General features: G+C 52.9%; 1 protein-coding gene across 2 annotated transcripts in view; it reads left to right on the top strand.

Moving 5' to 3' along the window:
- Window positions 1–14,645, top strand: part of ECE1 (endothelin converting enzyme 1) — a 106,694-nt gene that overhangs the window by 38,678 nt on the left and 53,371 nt on the right. The window contains exon 1 of one of the 2 annotated variants that reach the window (XM_058676385.1): window positions 7,944–8,001. The exons of the other annotated variant lie outside the window; for it this stretch is intronic. The gene's annotated coding sequence lies outside the window, so the exon portion shown is untranslated. Of the gene's footprint in view, window positions 1–7,943; window positions 8,002–14,645 lie in introns of those variants that run through there. 2 annotated transcript variants of the gene reach the window in all.

Below are 14,645 nucleotides of genomic sequence, written 5' to 3'. Positions count from 1 at the left end.
CAAAGCTGGAAGGAGGTATGGGGACCCACGAGCAGCTGGAATGGGTGGCCTGCTGCCTTCAAGATACATGCTGTGCTGGACCCTGAGTTTCCCCATTGTGTCCGAAGAAGTGACTTCGTCCAGTGTGAGGTCATGGGGATCAAGAGATGGCACCTGGATCCTCTCCTGCTGATGTTGCAACCTGCACATGGCATCCAGAGGACATTTGGTCCCAAGGTCACTAAGACTGCTTGAGATGGGGGGACAGGGCCTCAGAGGGTCCAGGAAGGGGCCAGGCTTTCCTGCCTCACTCATGGCCAGGAGGGCAGAGCTTTTGGATGTGAGGGGCCCCTGGAAGGCTGGGGGCAGAGGGTCTGTACAGCGGTGAAAGGATCCCATTGGCCCAGCCCCCTGATTTTCTGTATCCTGATTGAGGGCCCCATGCTGGCCACTGCCCAGCTCCAGATGCGTCGCCCACCAAAGGGCAGCCTGGCCTTGTGACCAACAAACCTTCTCCCTCTTCTTTGGCAGTGTGGGGACCTCTGTGGACTGGCCCTTTCCCTCCATGTACTCACTTTGGGGGACTGTGGTGAGAATGTGGTGCGTGCCAGGCCTGTCTGGCTCTTGGAAGGGCCCCCCACTTCAGGCAGGAACGAGCAGCACTCGTTGCAAAGCTCGGGTCTGGCTTTTAGCCCAAGGCCAGCTCCAAAGCAAAACATTTTGAGATGTATGAAGAGCAGAGCACTCAATAAAAACAAACTCTGGCGTGGCAGCCTTGCAGTGCTGGGGATTAAACGTTCCACAGGCGGCCGAGTCCTCCCTGGTCCCTTCCCTGCCATTCCCTCTCCCCAGGAAATGAAATAAATATTTTTTAAACATTTGTATTTGAAAGGCGAGAGAGGCAGAGATAGAGAGAGTTCATATTTCTGTCCACTGGTTTACCCCATAATGCCAGGGGCTAGGCCAGTTTGGAGCTAGGAGCTTCTTTGGGGTCTTCCTGTGTGGGTGCAGGGGCTCAAGCACATGGGCTAACCTCCACTGCTTTCCCAGAGCATCCACAAGGAGCTGGATTGAAGTGGAACAGCTGAGACTCAAACCTGCACCCATGTGGGATGTGGATGTCAACACTGAAGGCAGTGACTTTATCCACTATGCTACAATGTCAGAGCCTTGATTTGATCTTGAGAGGATAGAGTGTAGTACACAGTGTTATTTATTAAAAAATAATGATAATAATAAAGGGGCCGGTGCAGTAGCCTAGCGGCTAAGGTCCTCACATTGCATGTGCCAGGATCCCATATGGACACTGGTTCTAATTCCAATGGCCCTGCTTCCCATCCAGCTCCCTGCTTGTGGTCTGGGAAAGCAATCGAGGATGGCCCAAAGTCTTGGGACGCTGAACCTGCATGGGAGACCCAGAAGAAGCTCCTGGCTCCTGACTTTGGATCAGCTCAGTTCAGTTCCAGTTGTGGCCACTTGGGGAGTGAATCAGAGAATGGAAGATCTTCCTCTCTGTCTCTCCTCCTCTCTTTTTATATCTGACTTTCTAATAAAAATAAATAAATCTTTAAAAATTTTCAGAACAAAGTATGTTAAAAATAATAAAATAAGGAAATGTGAGCTGCTCATAACAATTACAATTACACGGTCCTGTGAGACCGACACGGGCAAGGTACTGACTGGCTGGTGCTGGGCTCAGGATCAGGTGAAAGCTGTGGGCCTGGAAGTCTCCTTGCACAGGAGACAGGAGTCAGATGAGAAGGGAAGAGGGGCTGCCTGACCTTGAATGTCCTAGCTGGGGTCAGATCGTGGTTGGGTTCATGGGTTCGTGGGTTGGTTCTTGAGTTCCTGGGTTTGCTGTGTCCCTGTCCCAGGGCTTGGGTGGATCCCTCTCTTGGAAGTGATTGTTAATTGTGCAGTTGCAAATTGGCTCCCAAACTGAGCTGAAGAGAGCCAAGGCCCAGAGCCAGGATTTTGGGGCTCCCAGAGGGGGTTTGGGAATATCACAGTCTGAGTATCCTTGGCAGGAACACCTGCTCTCTCCCTGCCAGACCTACCACTCCCTCCCCCGACATTCTGCCTAAGGGTCAGCTGGACCCTAGGCAACCACAACCTGGTTATTCCCCCTCTGTGTTTCATGTCCACATCTTCCATCTAGGGCTGCAGGATGATGAAACTGGAAAATACATGTAGAGTGCTTAGCACAGGCTGTGGGGGCATCAGTGCCACTATGTCCTTTGCCTAGACCACAGCATTTCCAGGTTGGCCTTTAAGGTCCTTTCAGCTGCCTCTCGTTGGGGGCAGGATTTAAATTTCCCATGTGCCTTTTCATGGATTAGCTTCTACTCCTGTAAAGTGGGCTTACTTGTCCTTGTTTTATGCATGGGTGTGTATACTCAGAGAGGTTAAGGCAGCTTGCTCAGGGTACAACAGCAGTAAATTATAGATATTCAAGCCAAGATTTATCAGCTCTGAACTTTTGCTCTTCCTACCCCAAGATTAAGAGAACAGCTTGTTCCCATGAAACAAGCCCAGGACTCACCCTGCCCTGCCCCTGTGCCCCCATCTACCATGCCCCTTGTCCCCCCACCTCCCTGGCCTGGGTTCCTTCCTTTCCCCCAGGCAAGCAATCCATGGGCATGTTTTTTTCTGGGGGCGGTAATCACAGTGCCCAGATGGAAAGCTGAGCCTGGGCTGGGCTGGTGGGGCACACTCCTGGTCACCAAGGCAGTGCCAGCCCAGCAGCGCTGGGTGTGGCTAGGGCCAGGTTTTTGTCTGGGGAGTTAGCATAAGGCCTTGCTGTTGTGGCAGGTGGGGAAAAACACTGGCTGCTGAGACAGAGGTTAGAGCCCAGCACCCAGGAGGAGCTGATGGGGATAAAAGGGTGTAGAGAAGGCAGTTCAAAGTCAAGCAGACCTGGCGTCCTGTCCTGGCCCTGTCCAGCTGTGTGATCTCAGAAAGTCCCTTGTCCTTTCTGAGATGCAGGTTGACCTCTTGTAAGCTAGAGACAGTTACAGTATGGAGCTGACAGGTACATGAGGGGGTCAGTCCAAGCAGTGCCAGCTTATCCATATGCATTTGGATATGTTGCCTACTGCTCTGGCTAAGCCATTGAGGAGGCCCATTCTGACACATGCATTCCACGGTCAGACCACAGATCCTGCGTTTCGACGACCTCACCTATTGGAACCATGTGATTCTTGTGTTTGTGCAAGTGATCTCTTATCACCTCCGTTCCTCTGTTTCACTAATTAGTACACTGAGGCACAGGGGGCTGGAGTCCAGCAGGTCAGTAGGGTTTGGGGTTTCATGTGGCAGTGAACATATCTGCACTTCCCTTTTGATGCCTGGCTCCAGCTCCTGCTCCCAGCAGTGGTGATAGCTCACGTAGTTGGGCTCCTGCTGTCCACATCAGGAAGACGTGGATTGAGTTTGCTTTTCCAGCTCTGCCCAGCTCAGTACTGGAGGAGCAAACCAGCGGGTGGGAAGTCTTGCTCTATCTCTCTGTCACTCTGCCTTTCAAATTAAAACATGCATGTGTATGTGCACACACAAATACACACACACAGAACTGGGGCTTGAATGTGTGTGCTGCCTGGGGCCTGTGTCCCCCACACTGCCTGTGCACATGTCCCACCTCAGGGGCATGCATTGTGACAGCCGAGAACAGCCTGTGGGCTGGGCTTGCTGCTGCCTGTGCTGCTGGTGGTGAGAGGGCAGTGAAGTGGACAGAAGCTGTGGTGCCTCTTATACATCGGGCAAGGGAAAGGGCCCCCAGGCCCTACGGGGCAGGCAGCCAGGAAACCCCAGGGGCTTCCTGAGAGGGCCAGGAAGCCCAGCTATGAACAAGGCAGCCCTTGTTCACCAGGTCCTACTGTGTGCCACACACTGTGTTTTCTCATTTCATCCCCATAGCCACCCTGACTGCTCGTGGACCACAGAGGATGCCCGTGGAACTGGCTGGGTTGTACCTGGCTCCTGCTTTCCTCTCTGGGCATTGGGCGGGAACCATGTCTTAAGGATCAGGTGGCAATCTGCTGGCAGCTGGTTGTTGAGGATGATTTTAGTGGCTGTAGGCAGAGGAAGGCCAGGCGGGCAGGGCCTGGCCTCAGAGTTCTCCCACTGCCTGATCCTTGTGTCCCCTCCCCTTCTCAATCCCTCATTTTCTTTCCTGTTTTTTTTTTTTTTTTTAAGATTTATTTATGCAATCTTAATGCCCACTGATGTTTATGAGAGTTAATGGGATGTGGAACAGACTGGACCAGTCTGCTGTGCATACTGGCAAACACAGGAACCAGAGCCAAAGGCGGGCCTAGTAGGGATTACTGGGGGTCACCTCGACTAGGCCACAGCTCCCACTGGTATATGTGAGGATTGAGTGTGTGGTGGGCAGGGTTGGGCTGGGCTGCAGCACCCACTGGTTTATGTAAGAGATGGAGCTGAAGACAGAACTGATTCAGCTACTGCACCTACCACTGTGTGTGTAGGCTGATGTGGGTGACCAACAGAGCTGGACCCCATAGTGGTAAGCACACACAAGAGTCAGGTATGGGATCACTTCAGACAGGGTTTCTTTGGGGCCCCCTCCCACAAATAACCGCTGGACCCAGAACACCAACCATGGGGAGAATTGCAGGATCTGTGATCTGACCGTGGAGTGCATGTGTCAGAACTGGGCCTCCTCAGTGGCTTAGCTGGAGAGCAGTAGGCGACATATCCAAATGCACATGGAGGATATGGCAGTCTGATGGTGCCAGCAGAGGACATCTGGTACCATAGCAGAGGAAGGAGGGCAGAACAAATTGGTTAACTACCCCAGCCAGGCATTGACGGCAAATGTCTGGGCGAATGGAGACTCTAAAGTGGACTATGTGAACCAGTGGACTTTGGAATGATTTCTTCATCCTTGGATCAGCGACATCAACAGCATTTCATAACTATCAAAACTACCTGAGCAGAACCCTGAGAGCATGCCCCACATCAGCGACCCTAGGATGACATTGGGTGGCCATGCTCCCTCCCAGGGTACTGAGGCAGTTGGGAGGCTGGGTGTGGCTTATACCCTTATCTCTCCTTCCCCCAGAAAGTAGGAAGAAAAAGAAAATTTGGAAACAATGATCTCATTCACTTCCTTTCCACCTTAATTGACTATTTAAACATCATTATGCAAAAAAATGTTTATTTGGAAAATTAGAGTTGGGAAGGAAGTGAAAGCAAGGGAAATCTTCCATCCACCATTTCACTCCCCAGATGGCCACAATGGCCAAAGCTAGGAACTAGGACTTTTGTCTGGGTCTGCCACATGGGTAGCAGGGGCCTGAGTACCTGGGCCATCCTCTGCTGTTTTCCCAGGCACATTAGCAGGGAGCTGGATAGGAAGTAGAACAACTGGGACAGGAACAAGTTTCCATGTGGGATGCCAGCTCTGTAGGAAATAATTTTGTCCATTATGCCGGCCCAAATCCTCATTTTCTTCACTCATCAAAACTAGTTTGGTGTGGGGGAGGCAGGGAGCAGAGCTGAGTGTGGGGGAGCTGCAGTGCTAAGAACTTTTATTCTTCTAGACATGGACAATAGCAGGGGCAGCCACCCATACCTAGGCACTACCTGTGACACTCCCAGCAGCCCGTTGGGCCCGAGGAAGGCTGTGTAGAGGGAGGGCAGTGGTAGGCTGATGGGTTTCAGGGAGACTGTGTAGATGCAGGTTGCCTCTGTCAGGCCACCCTTCCACTTCTGCCACAGCAGCCCCTTCCTTGAGGAGCTGTTCTTCCTCCACTTTTTGTGATAGGCAGTAGGACTACCAATCACAACATCTGGCTCCACCTCCATGATAGCAAAGGGAGGGCATAGGAACCAGGTCTGGCCAATCAGAGCTCTTCTTTGAGACTTAAAATTCAATCAGGGAGAGGGAAGTTTTCTTCTAAGGTTTTCAGCTGCATTAGAGATCCTGGTGAAGTGAACCTGGTCTACGCTGGGTGTGATGTAGAGAGAGAAGGTGGCAGGCACATCAAGGGAGTCGGGAATGGTGACAGAAAGCAAAGAGAAACCCCCCAGCAACGTCCAAACTCTGGGATCTCATTCTGCCTGATCCTCCCTACCTCCCTTTCAGGCAGCTCATGCCAAGATGGTTACTTGGGTGTGAAGTTCTGCTGGTGTCTGTCCCTTCCAACTCTGAGGGGCCTGGGACTCTGAGGGTGGCATTGGGACTCGGTTGAAGGAGGTCTTGGGCCAACAGACATGGCAGGTGTGTTCAGCTGTACTTTATGTGTATGGCAGAGGGCCCTGGTGGGGCGGACATGAACTTGCCCTGCTTGGGCAGAGGCAGGGGTTGATGTCTGAGCAGATCGCAAAAAGCCGTGGAAGACTCCAGAACCTGGGCCTCGTCACTCATGCTCCCTGTCCCTCAGTCGGCTCCTCAGCACACCTGGGTGCTGGCCCAGACACTTCGTCATGGCCTAGTTATGTCTTCTGTACACCCCCGGGGGTTGGCTGCTGCTCCTTCACCACTTTACAGGTGAGAAAACAGAGGCCCAAGGTCACATAGTGGTAAATGACAGAGCCAGGGTTTGAACACAGCAGCCTGGCTCCAGAGTTTATGTTCTTTTTAAAAAATTTTCCAATTAATTAATTGAAAGGTTGAGTAGGTTGAATTATAGAGAGAGACAGTGTGCGGAGAGAAAGACAGATGGATCTTCTTTGTGCTTTTGACCACAGAGTGGGTGTGACAAGCACCTGCATCCAAATTTACATCCTCCTTGTGCGGGGTGAGGGGGTAACCCCAGAACCCTGGAGCCCCAGCATGGCCAGGTGATGGGCAAGGGAGAGAGGCAGGGTCCTGTGGATTCCACAGGAGAACATGAGGTCTGTCCTAGCCTAGCCTGGCCCAGGCTAGCAAGGAGGCAGGGCCAGCTTGCTGCCAGGTACCCTGCCGTGTATGCCTGTGTGCTGTGATAATCTCCAGAAGCAATGATGGACACATCCCACTAAGCCCTCTGCAGGAGACTGGCAACTTAAGAAGCTCTGGCCTGGAGCCTGGTGTGGGGAGTTTTCTGTCTGCTCTGGGCCAGGCGGGGGAAGCCCTGGGCAGGCAGGAGGGGAAGAGGTGCCCCGAACTGTGGCTTTTGAGAATAGAGCCCCAAAGCTCCTCCACTCCAGCCCACCCTTCCACACCTGTCTGTGGGCCCTTCCACCTTCCTGTAGGTGGGGAATGCTAGTCTGTTTCATGAGTGAGGGTAAGTGATTTCCCAGAGGCCTCTCCTGGGGCTGAGTCTGCAGAGCGGCCTCCCAGCCAAAGGTTTCTGAAACAGATGCCAGCGTTTCCTTCCACAACGCAACCCCTCTCCTGCTTCCCAGTTCGAGAGGGCACTTCCTTACTGAGAGTGCACCTTTCCATCAGGTGGTGTGTGTGTGTCCGGGTGGGGGGGTGATCCTGACCAAGTGGCCTCGGTGGCCAGGATGGAGACTTCAGCCATCCACCTGTGGCAATCTCTGGCAGCAGGAAGTCAGCCAGGCCTCAGGGCCTCAGCAAATGCTTATGAAATGGAAACCCTCTGAAGGAGTTGCTGAGTGGTTGGAGGCAAAGGAAATGCCATTTAGACAGAGCCTGTAAAAGTTGGTGAGGTTTTTCCAGGTGGAGGAGTGAGTCTCAGTGAGGCTCTGGGAGGGGCCAGGGTAACAGCAGGCATTTCCCCGGAAACTGGGGGGACCAGGCGGGTCTGTGCTTTCTGGAAATCACATAGTTCTGGACCTTCCAGCCCTCCTTCCTCCTAAGCGTGAGGAAACCCAGAATACTCTCCGGTCCTGTTCCCAATCTCTGCCCCCAGGATGCTCAAGGCGGGACTGGCTCCTGAGTGGGCGGCTCCCCTGAGCCTGGCTCCTTCCACCCCAGCTTATCTCTCCCTTCCCATTTCCTGTCTGGAACCCAGTGCCTGTAGCAGCAGCCCTGTGTGGGCACTCCCAGCAGTGTGCTCTCAACTGACGAGGCAGGCTCCTGCTTCTGACCTTCAGTTGCGTTCCTCAGAGGTATGGAGGACCCCCAACTCCAGATCTGGGTGGTGGAGGGGAACAGGTGGCTAGAATGGCCCCTGGAGGGCAAAGAAGTGTCTCCTTGATGCCCACATGCTGCCCACACTCTCTCAGCAGTGAGCGGAAGAGCAGTGTTCAGGATCTGCCAGCGCCGGTGTGCCTCATTGACACTTGTCACACTCAGTGGGGACACTACCGCCACCCTACCATGTGGAGGGAGGATGCTGATGGCTTCTGGGCAGCTGGGCTGAGTGTGTCTGGCTGCACAACTTCCCTTCCCATCCCTGGTGTGGTCATGCTGACTTGGCCTGCTCAGCATTGCCCAGAAAAGCAAAAGGGAAAGATAGGGATGCAGCTGGGCAAGTAGCCTGACCCAGTCCTGGGTAGAGGGGAATGCAGCAGGAGTGCTGAGTAGGGACCATGTGGGAACTGAGACACTCCTTCCTGGGAAGGCAGGGAGATGGCGGATGGAAGGAGACAGGGCACCCCTGTCTGACCTTGTCATCTTCTGCTGGGTGTGGCCCAGCTCCAGCGCCAGTCTCTAGGCCTTCTCGGCACAGGCATACAGGTTCAGGAGGAGCCAGAGGCTGGGAGGCCACTACCCGGTGTCTTGTCCAGGCTGTGTCCCTGGTTTTATTTCCCTGGGGGGATGTCCTTTCTCTGGGCCTCCGTTCATCTATAGAATGGTCTAGGGCTGGGGTGGATCACACGGGGCCCGCCTTTCTGCCTGCCGCATTAGCACTGCTCTTGCAAGGGCTCTGGTCATTCAGTTTTGGGTGCTGTGTAACCCACTCGCCGCGCCTTCCTGAAGCCCCAGAAGCTCTCCCGCCCCTGCTGACTGCCCTCTCCTTTCTCTTCTAATCACTGCATTAAGGCTGCTCAGGATCAGGGGCTCAGTCAAGTTGTCTGGGTTCAGACCCCAAACTCCACCACTGAGGGCATGAGCTTGCCCAAAGCCTTTCTTTTCCTCAGTTTCTGAAGATTTAAAATAAGGTAAAGTGACAAGTGTTTGACACAGAGGTCAAAATGCCCTTTTGGGACAGGCAGCTGTATCCCAGGATGCCTAGGATCAAATCTGGCTCCACTTCCCGTTCCAGCTGGGAGGCAGCAGTGATGACTCAAGTGCTTGAGTCCTCACCACCCATTTGGGAGAACTGGATGAAGATGCTGGCTCCTGACTTTAGCCTGGCTGAGCCCCAGCTATTGAGGGCATATGAGGAGTGAACTGGCAGATAGGAAATTCTGTCTCTCTGTCTCAAAAAAGGGAAACTAAGCAAATAAAATTTGAAAATCTATGATCAGTGCCATTACATGTATCGTGTTTTTAAGAATTAAATGGGGCGGGCCTGGCATGATAGCATAGTGGTTAAGGTCTTCGCCTTGCAAATGCTGGGATCCCATATGATCGCCATCCAGCTCCCTGCTTGTGGCCTGGGAAAGCAGTCGAGGACGGCCTAGGGCCTTGGGACCCTGCACCTGTGTGGGAGAACTGGAGGAGCTCCTGGCCCCTGGCTTTAGAATGGCTCAGCTCCAGCTGTTGCGGTCACTTGGGGAGTGAACCATCGGATGGAAGATATTCCTCTCTGTCTTACCTCCTCTCTGTAAATCTGCCTTTCCAATAAAAATAAATAAATCTTAAAAAAAAAAGAATTAAATGGGGCATAGCACAGTAGCCTAGTGGCTAAAGTCCTCGCCTTGCATGTGCTGGGATTCCATATGGGCACTGGTTCGTGTCCCAGGTGCTCCACTTCCCTTCCAGCTCCTTGCCTGTAGCCTGGGAAAGCAGCCGAGGACAGCCCAAAGCCTTGGGATCCTGCACCTGAATGGGAGACCCAGAGGAAGGCTCCTGGCTTCAGATTGGCTCAACTCTGGCCGATGTAGCCACTTGGGGAGTGAACCAACAGATGGATGGAAGAAATCTTCTCTGTCTCTCCTTCTCTCTGTAAATCTGCCTTTCCAATAAAAACAAATAAATCTTAAAAAAAAAAAAGAATAAAAGAATCAAATGATAGATGCACGAAAAAGCACTTAGCATCTAGTATTTGCCACACAGTAACCACTTGCTGTGTGTTGGATGATACTGTGATTGTCCTGGTATTGCAACACTGCTTACTGTCTCTCTCCTGTTCAGACAATTCAAGTCCTGAGAGCAAGGACTTGATCCATGATGTAGTCCTGGCACAGACAGTCAGTGTGTAATAAATATTTGTGGAATGAGACAGATGTTTGACCTAGTGATTAAGATGCTGGTTAAGGGGCCCTCAGCACATATGGCATGCCTGGGTTGGGCCTGGCCTTGTTCATGCCCTTCCAGCTTCCTGCTATTGTGGATAGAGGCAGCAGTGATGGCCCAGCCAGTTAGATCCCTGCCCCCGATGTGGGGGAGCAGGACTGAGTTCCTCGCTCCAAGTGTCAGCCCCAGCCCAGGGTTGTTGTGGGCCGCTGGAGAGTGAGCCACTGGGTAGGGGCTCTCTCTATCTCTGCCTCTCTAATTAATAAATAAGTAAAGGATAAACAAATATTTGTTTTGAATGAACAAATAACTGCACAAACAAGCAAGTGCTAACACGTCTGGCTCTGAGAAGCGGCAGGTGGCTAGCTGGATGGTGGGTAGATGTAGGAAGACAAAGCTGGCCCGGAGCCTTGCTCAGGTTCTGCTAGCCCCTGTGTGCCCTGCAGCCACTGGGACAAGCTATGTCCCAGTCTGACCGTTCTGGGAGGGGTCTGTGCCCTGCTAGGCAGGGGTTCTCCCTAAGGATGGAGGTGGCTCACTGCCCTGCCGCTGTGACCAGAGCGGTACTTGTGGCTGTGTGATGCTGTTTCCCAGCTTAAGCTCCAGCTGCCAGCCTGGGGCCTTTGTGTATGTGGATCCCCCCTCCAGAACCCCCAAGGCAGCCCAGCCTGCCTTGTCTTCATCACCCTGTTCACAGTGCTATGCCCCTCGGCCCCTCGCACCTCTCCCGTGCCTTCCTTCTGTCCTAAAAGTTTGAGGTAACCGCTTAGTTTTCCTACAGGTCTCCTCCAGGCCCCTGATTCTCTGGGCACACCTGAGAACACTGGCGGTGTGCCCAGTCCAGAGACTCAGGGAGGTAGCTCAGGAGGCAGCTCACAGACTCAGAGGCCACATTTGCAGGTGGCTCTGCAGCTGGCAAGAGCCAAGAGTTGGGGGGTTTCAGAATTGGGTCACAGGGTTTGTTCTTTCTACCCTCATTTGTTCATTCACTCAATTGCTCATTAATTGCTATCTGGCAGTGTTGTGCTGGCTGCTCTGTCCTGGGCTCCAGTAGCAGTTAGCATAGCTATGTAGATGGCAAATGTACCAGCGCCAGCCAGAACTTTCTGTACTAACATTTTTCTGGGGCCCTGAGCATTTGAAATGTGACTAGTGCAAGCAAGGCATTGGCTTCTTAAGTTTGTAAAAGGTTTCGTTTAGTTAAGGCATGGTGGGGGTGGTGGTGAGAGAGCCAAACAGTGAAATCTAACATATGCTGTTTACTTTTCAAATGACCACATTAGTCAGGGCAGGGCCAGGCCAGATTCAGGAGTTGGGAACTTCAACTAGGTCTCCCCCAAGGCTTCCAGGGACCCAACCATTGGAGCCATCACCTGCTGCCTTCCAGGCTCATCGGATCAGAAGTGGAGGAGCTGGGGCTTGAACCATGCACTCAGTGCAGGAGCACGGAGCTTCCCTCTAGACGTATCCTATGTTTTGTTGTCTTTCACAGTTACCAGTGTGATGGACTGGCAGGCATCTCCACACCCAGGGCAGTCAGTTTCTGCTTTCCTTGAAGCTAGAGCCTCTCCCGTCCATCTTTCAGTTTTCTTCCTTTAGAAGAAAAGATGTATTTATTGTTTTTATTGGAAAGGCAGAGTTACACAGAGAAGAGACAGAGAGACCTTCCTTCCACTGGTTCACTCCACAAATGGCTGCAGTGATTAGAGCTGAGCCAATCTGAAGCCAGGAGCCAGGAGCCTCTTCTGAGTTCCCCATGTGGGTGCAGAAAACTTGAGCTATCCTCTGCTAGTTTTCCAGGCCATAAGCAGGGAGCTGCATTTGAAGTGGAGCAGCCAGGACATGAACAGGCGCCCATTTGGAATGTCGGCGCCACAAGCAGACACATAGTTTGCTATGCCACGGTGCTTGCCTGTTTTTCTACATTTCTAATCCTATTCTACATGGAGCAGAATGCACAATTCAGAAGCTAATGGTAACCACAGTGGCATCAAGATGGAACACAGTTCCAGAACATTCTCACCTCTTAGAACATTCCCTCATGCCCTTTCCAGTAAACCCCGTGCTCAGAGTCAGCTGCTGTTTTGATGTGTGTCAAATAGATGAACTTGTCTTGCCTGGAAGCTTCGCATCAATCAGTTCCTCACATCTGAATGAGACAGGGTGCAAGAATTCTGTCTCCCACCTCCACGTTACCAGAAATGGCACTGGCATGACGAGGAGTGGCTGCCTCTTGGAGGAGAGGCCATGGTAGCCAGGAAACTTGCTGCCCATCCCCAGGGCCCACTCACTCTCTAGCTGCTGCCTAGGAGCCCAGCACCATTGGGACTTTTTTACTTTTTTTCAAAGGAAAGTCACAAATGTTGGCTTGCGTGTAAAATCTCCCAGATGAGGTAGTTCAAGAATCACAGCTCTTTCAGCAAATCATTCACATCTGCTTGGTCAGCCGGGTCTGAGACTCTGCCCCGGGCCCATTGGGCAGGCCGTGGTGACGACAGCTGCTGCTGGTGTTACTTCAGATCCTGTTCTGAGTGTTCTCTGCTATTCAGCCCACTAATCCCCCTAATGATTTATTAATAAATCCGTTTTATAGCCAAGTAAGCTGAACTCCAGATAGGGATTATGTGGCTTGCCCAGGGTTACCAAGAAGAACCTGGCAGAACAGGGATTTGAGCCTGACTGCCCTGGTTCCCAACCACTAGGTGGACTCCCCTGAGAGAGGGTGGGAGGGGAGGCTGCCTGGGGTGCCTGTTGCCACAGGCTGGGATGTATGGGGGGGAAGGTGCTGCTGTGCTTGCCACTCTGGGCATTGCCTCCTTGAACAAGGGACGAGAAGCACCTCAGCCTGCCCAGCTGGGCCTGTCTCTGCCCCCTGACTGGTGGCGCTCAGTTTAGGAAGCACCAGGAAGGCAGCCTGCAGCGGGATTAGGGGCTGGGAAGCTTGTCTGGTGAGGAGGCTTCCAGGGCATTAAGAGGCAGTAGGCAAGTAGGGACCAGGCAGCAGGAGAGAGGGGAGATGATGGGATTAGCCAGCCCGGCCCCAGGGCCAGGACAGACTGCTCTTGGGATCACAGCTCTTGGGAGCTGTGCAGACAAGCCCATCCCTTGGGAAAGGTGGGCAAGGGTAAGGTGAGGCCCACTAGGTAAATCAGTGCTGGGTTCCCAGCATCTCCTCCCAACTCCCAGAGGGGCAGAGGCCCAGGAGCACAGACCTGGGACCACGGTGGGGGAAAGGCGAGGAATTTAGCCATTAGGCTACTGTGCTGGACCCTAAAGTTGTTTTTTTTTTTTAAAGGAGATGATGATAAGAGGTCAGTGTGAGGTGAGCAGCCTGGGCTGCGATGTGGGGCTGCAGAGGTGCCCAGGTGGTGAGGGCCAGCAAGCAGGGCCGTGGCTGTGCCTCGTCCGCGCTGCCACCATAGCCGCCTGCACGTCTGCACCTGCCATCTCAGAGCCTGGAACACTGGGTCTAGAGAGATGCAGCTGAGTGTTTGTTGGTCAAATTCCATTCCTAGAACCCCTGAAGGAGAGCCACGTTCAAGGTCAAGAGCTAAGATCACAGAGTAAGTGGCAGCTCCACTTTTATCTGTTGTCCTGAGATTGCCATGTTGCAGTTTATTTATTTAAGATTTATTTGTTTATTTTGAAAGGGTTAGAGAGAGACACAGAGACACGGGGAGTCTTCCATCCACTGGTTTACTCCCCAGATGATCACAGTGGCTTGGGCTGAGCAAGACCAAGCTAGGAGTGTCTTCTGGGACTCCCAGGTGGATGCAGAGGGCCATCTCTGCTGCTTTCCCAGGTGCAATAGCAGGGAACCTGATTCAAAGTGTAGCAGCCAGGACAGGAACCAGTGTCCATATGGGAGGGATGCTGGCTTCACAGGTGGCAGCTTCACGTGCTACACAGCAATGCCAGCCAATCCGCCCTGGTAACACAAACACAAATTATAGCTGTTTCCACAAGCCGCTTCCTGCTGCAGCCTAATCACCAGCAGCTCATCAGCCCCATCATCAGTATCCCTAACAACATAGATTAACGCTCTCCTTGGTTCCTGCCATGAGATCAGCAAATTGGGCACTGGCACCCAGCCGGGCATCTTGCTGGGCTCACTAGGCACATGAGGGCTACTGGAGCTCCAGGGTGTGGAGACCCATGCAGCAACCCCTCTGCTCCTCTCGCCTCCCGAGTGAGGGCCAGTGGCAGATTTGGTCAGCCCTGAACTTGGTGTTCAGACAGGATTGGGGAGGGAACTTGGCCTGCAAGAGTGCAAGGGGAGACAGGTGGGGGAAAGGAGACCGTGGTCATAATGGAATAGCCACAAGCTCTGGGGACAGAAAGAAGCACTTGAGTTCAAATCCAGGCTTTGCTGTTGTTTTGCGCCGTGCAAAGCAGGATGACAACCATC

Source organism: Ochotona princeps, chromosome 2, assembly GCF_030435755.1.
Source record: "Ochotona princeps isolate mOchPri1 chromosome 2, mOchPri1.hap1, whole genome shotgun sequence".
Lineage (NCBI taxonomy): Eukaryota > Metazoa > Chordata > Mammalia > Lagomorpha > Ochotonidae > Ochotona > Ochotona princeps.
This window is presented reverse-complemented; position numbering and strand designations above follow the sequence as displayed.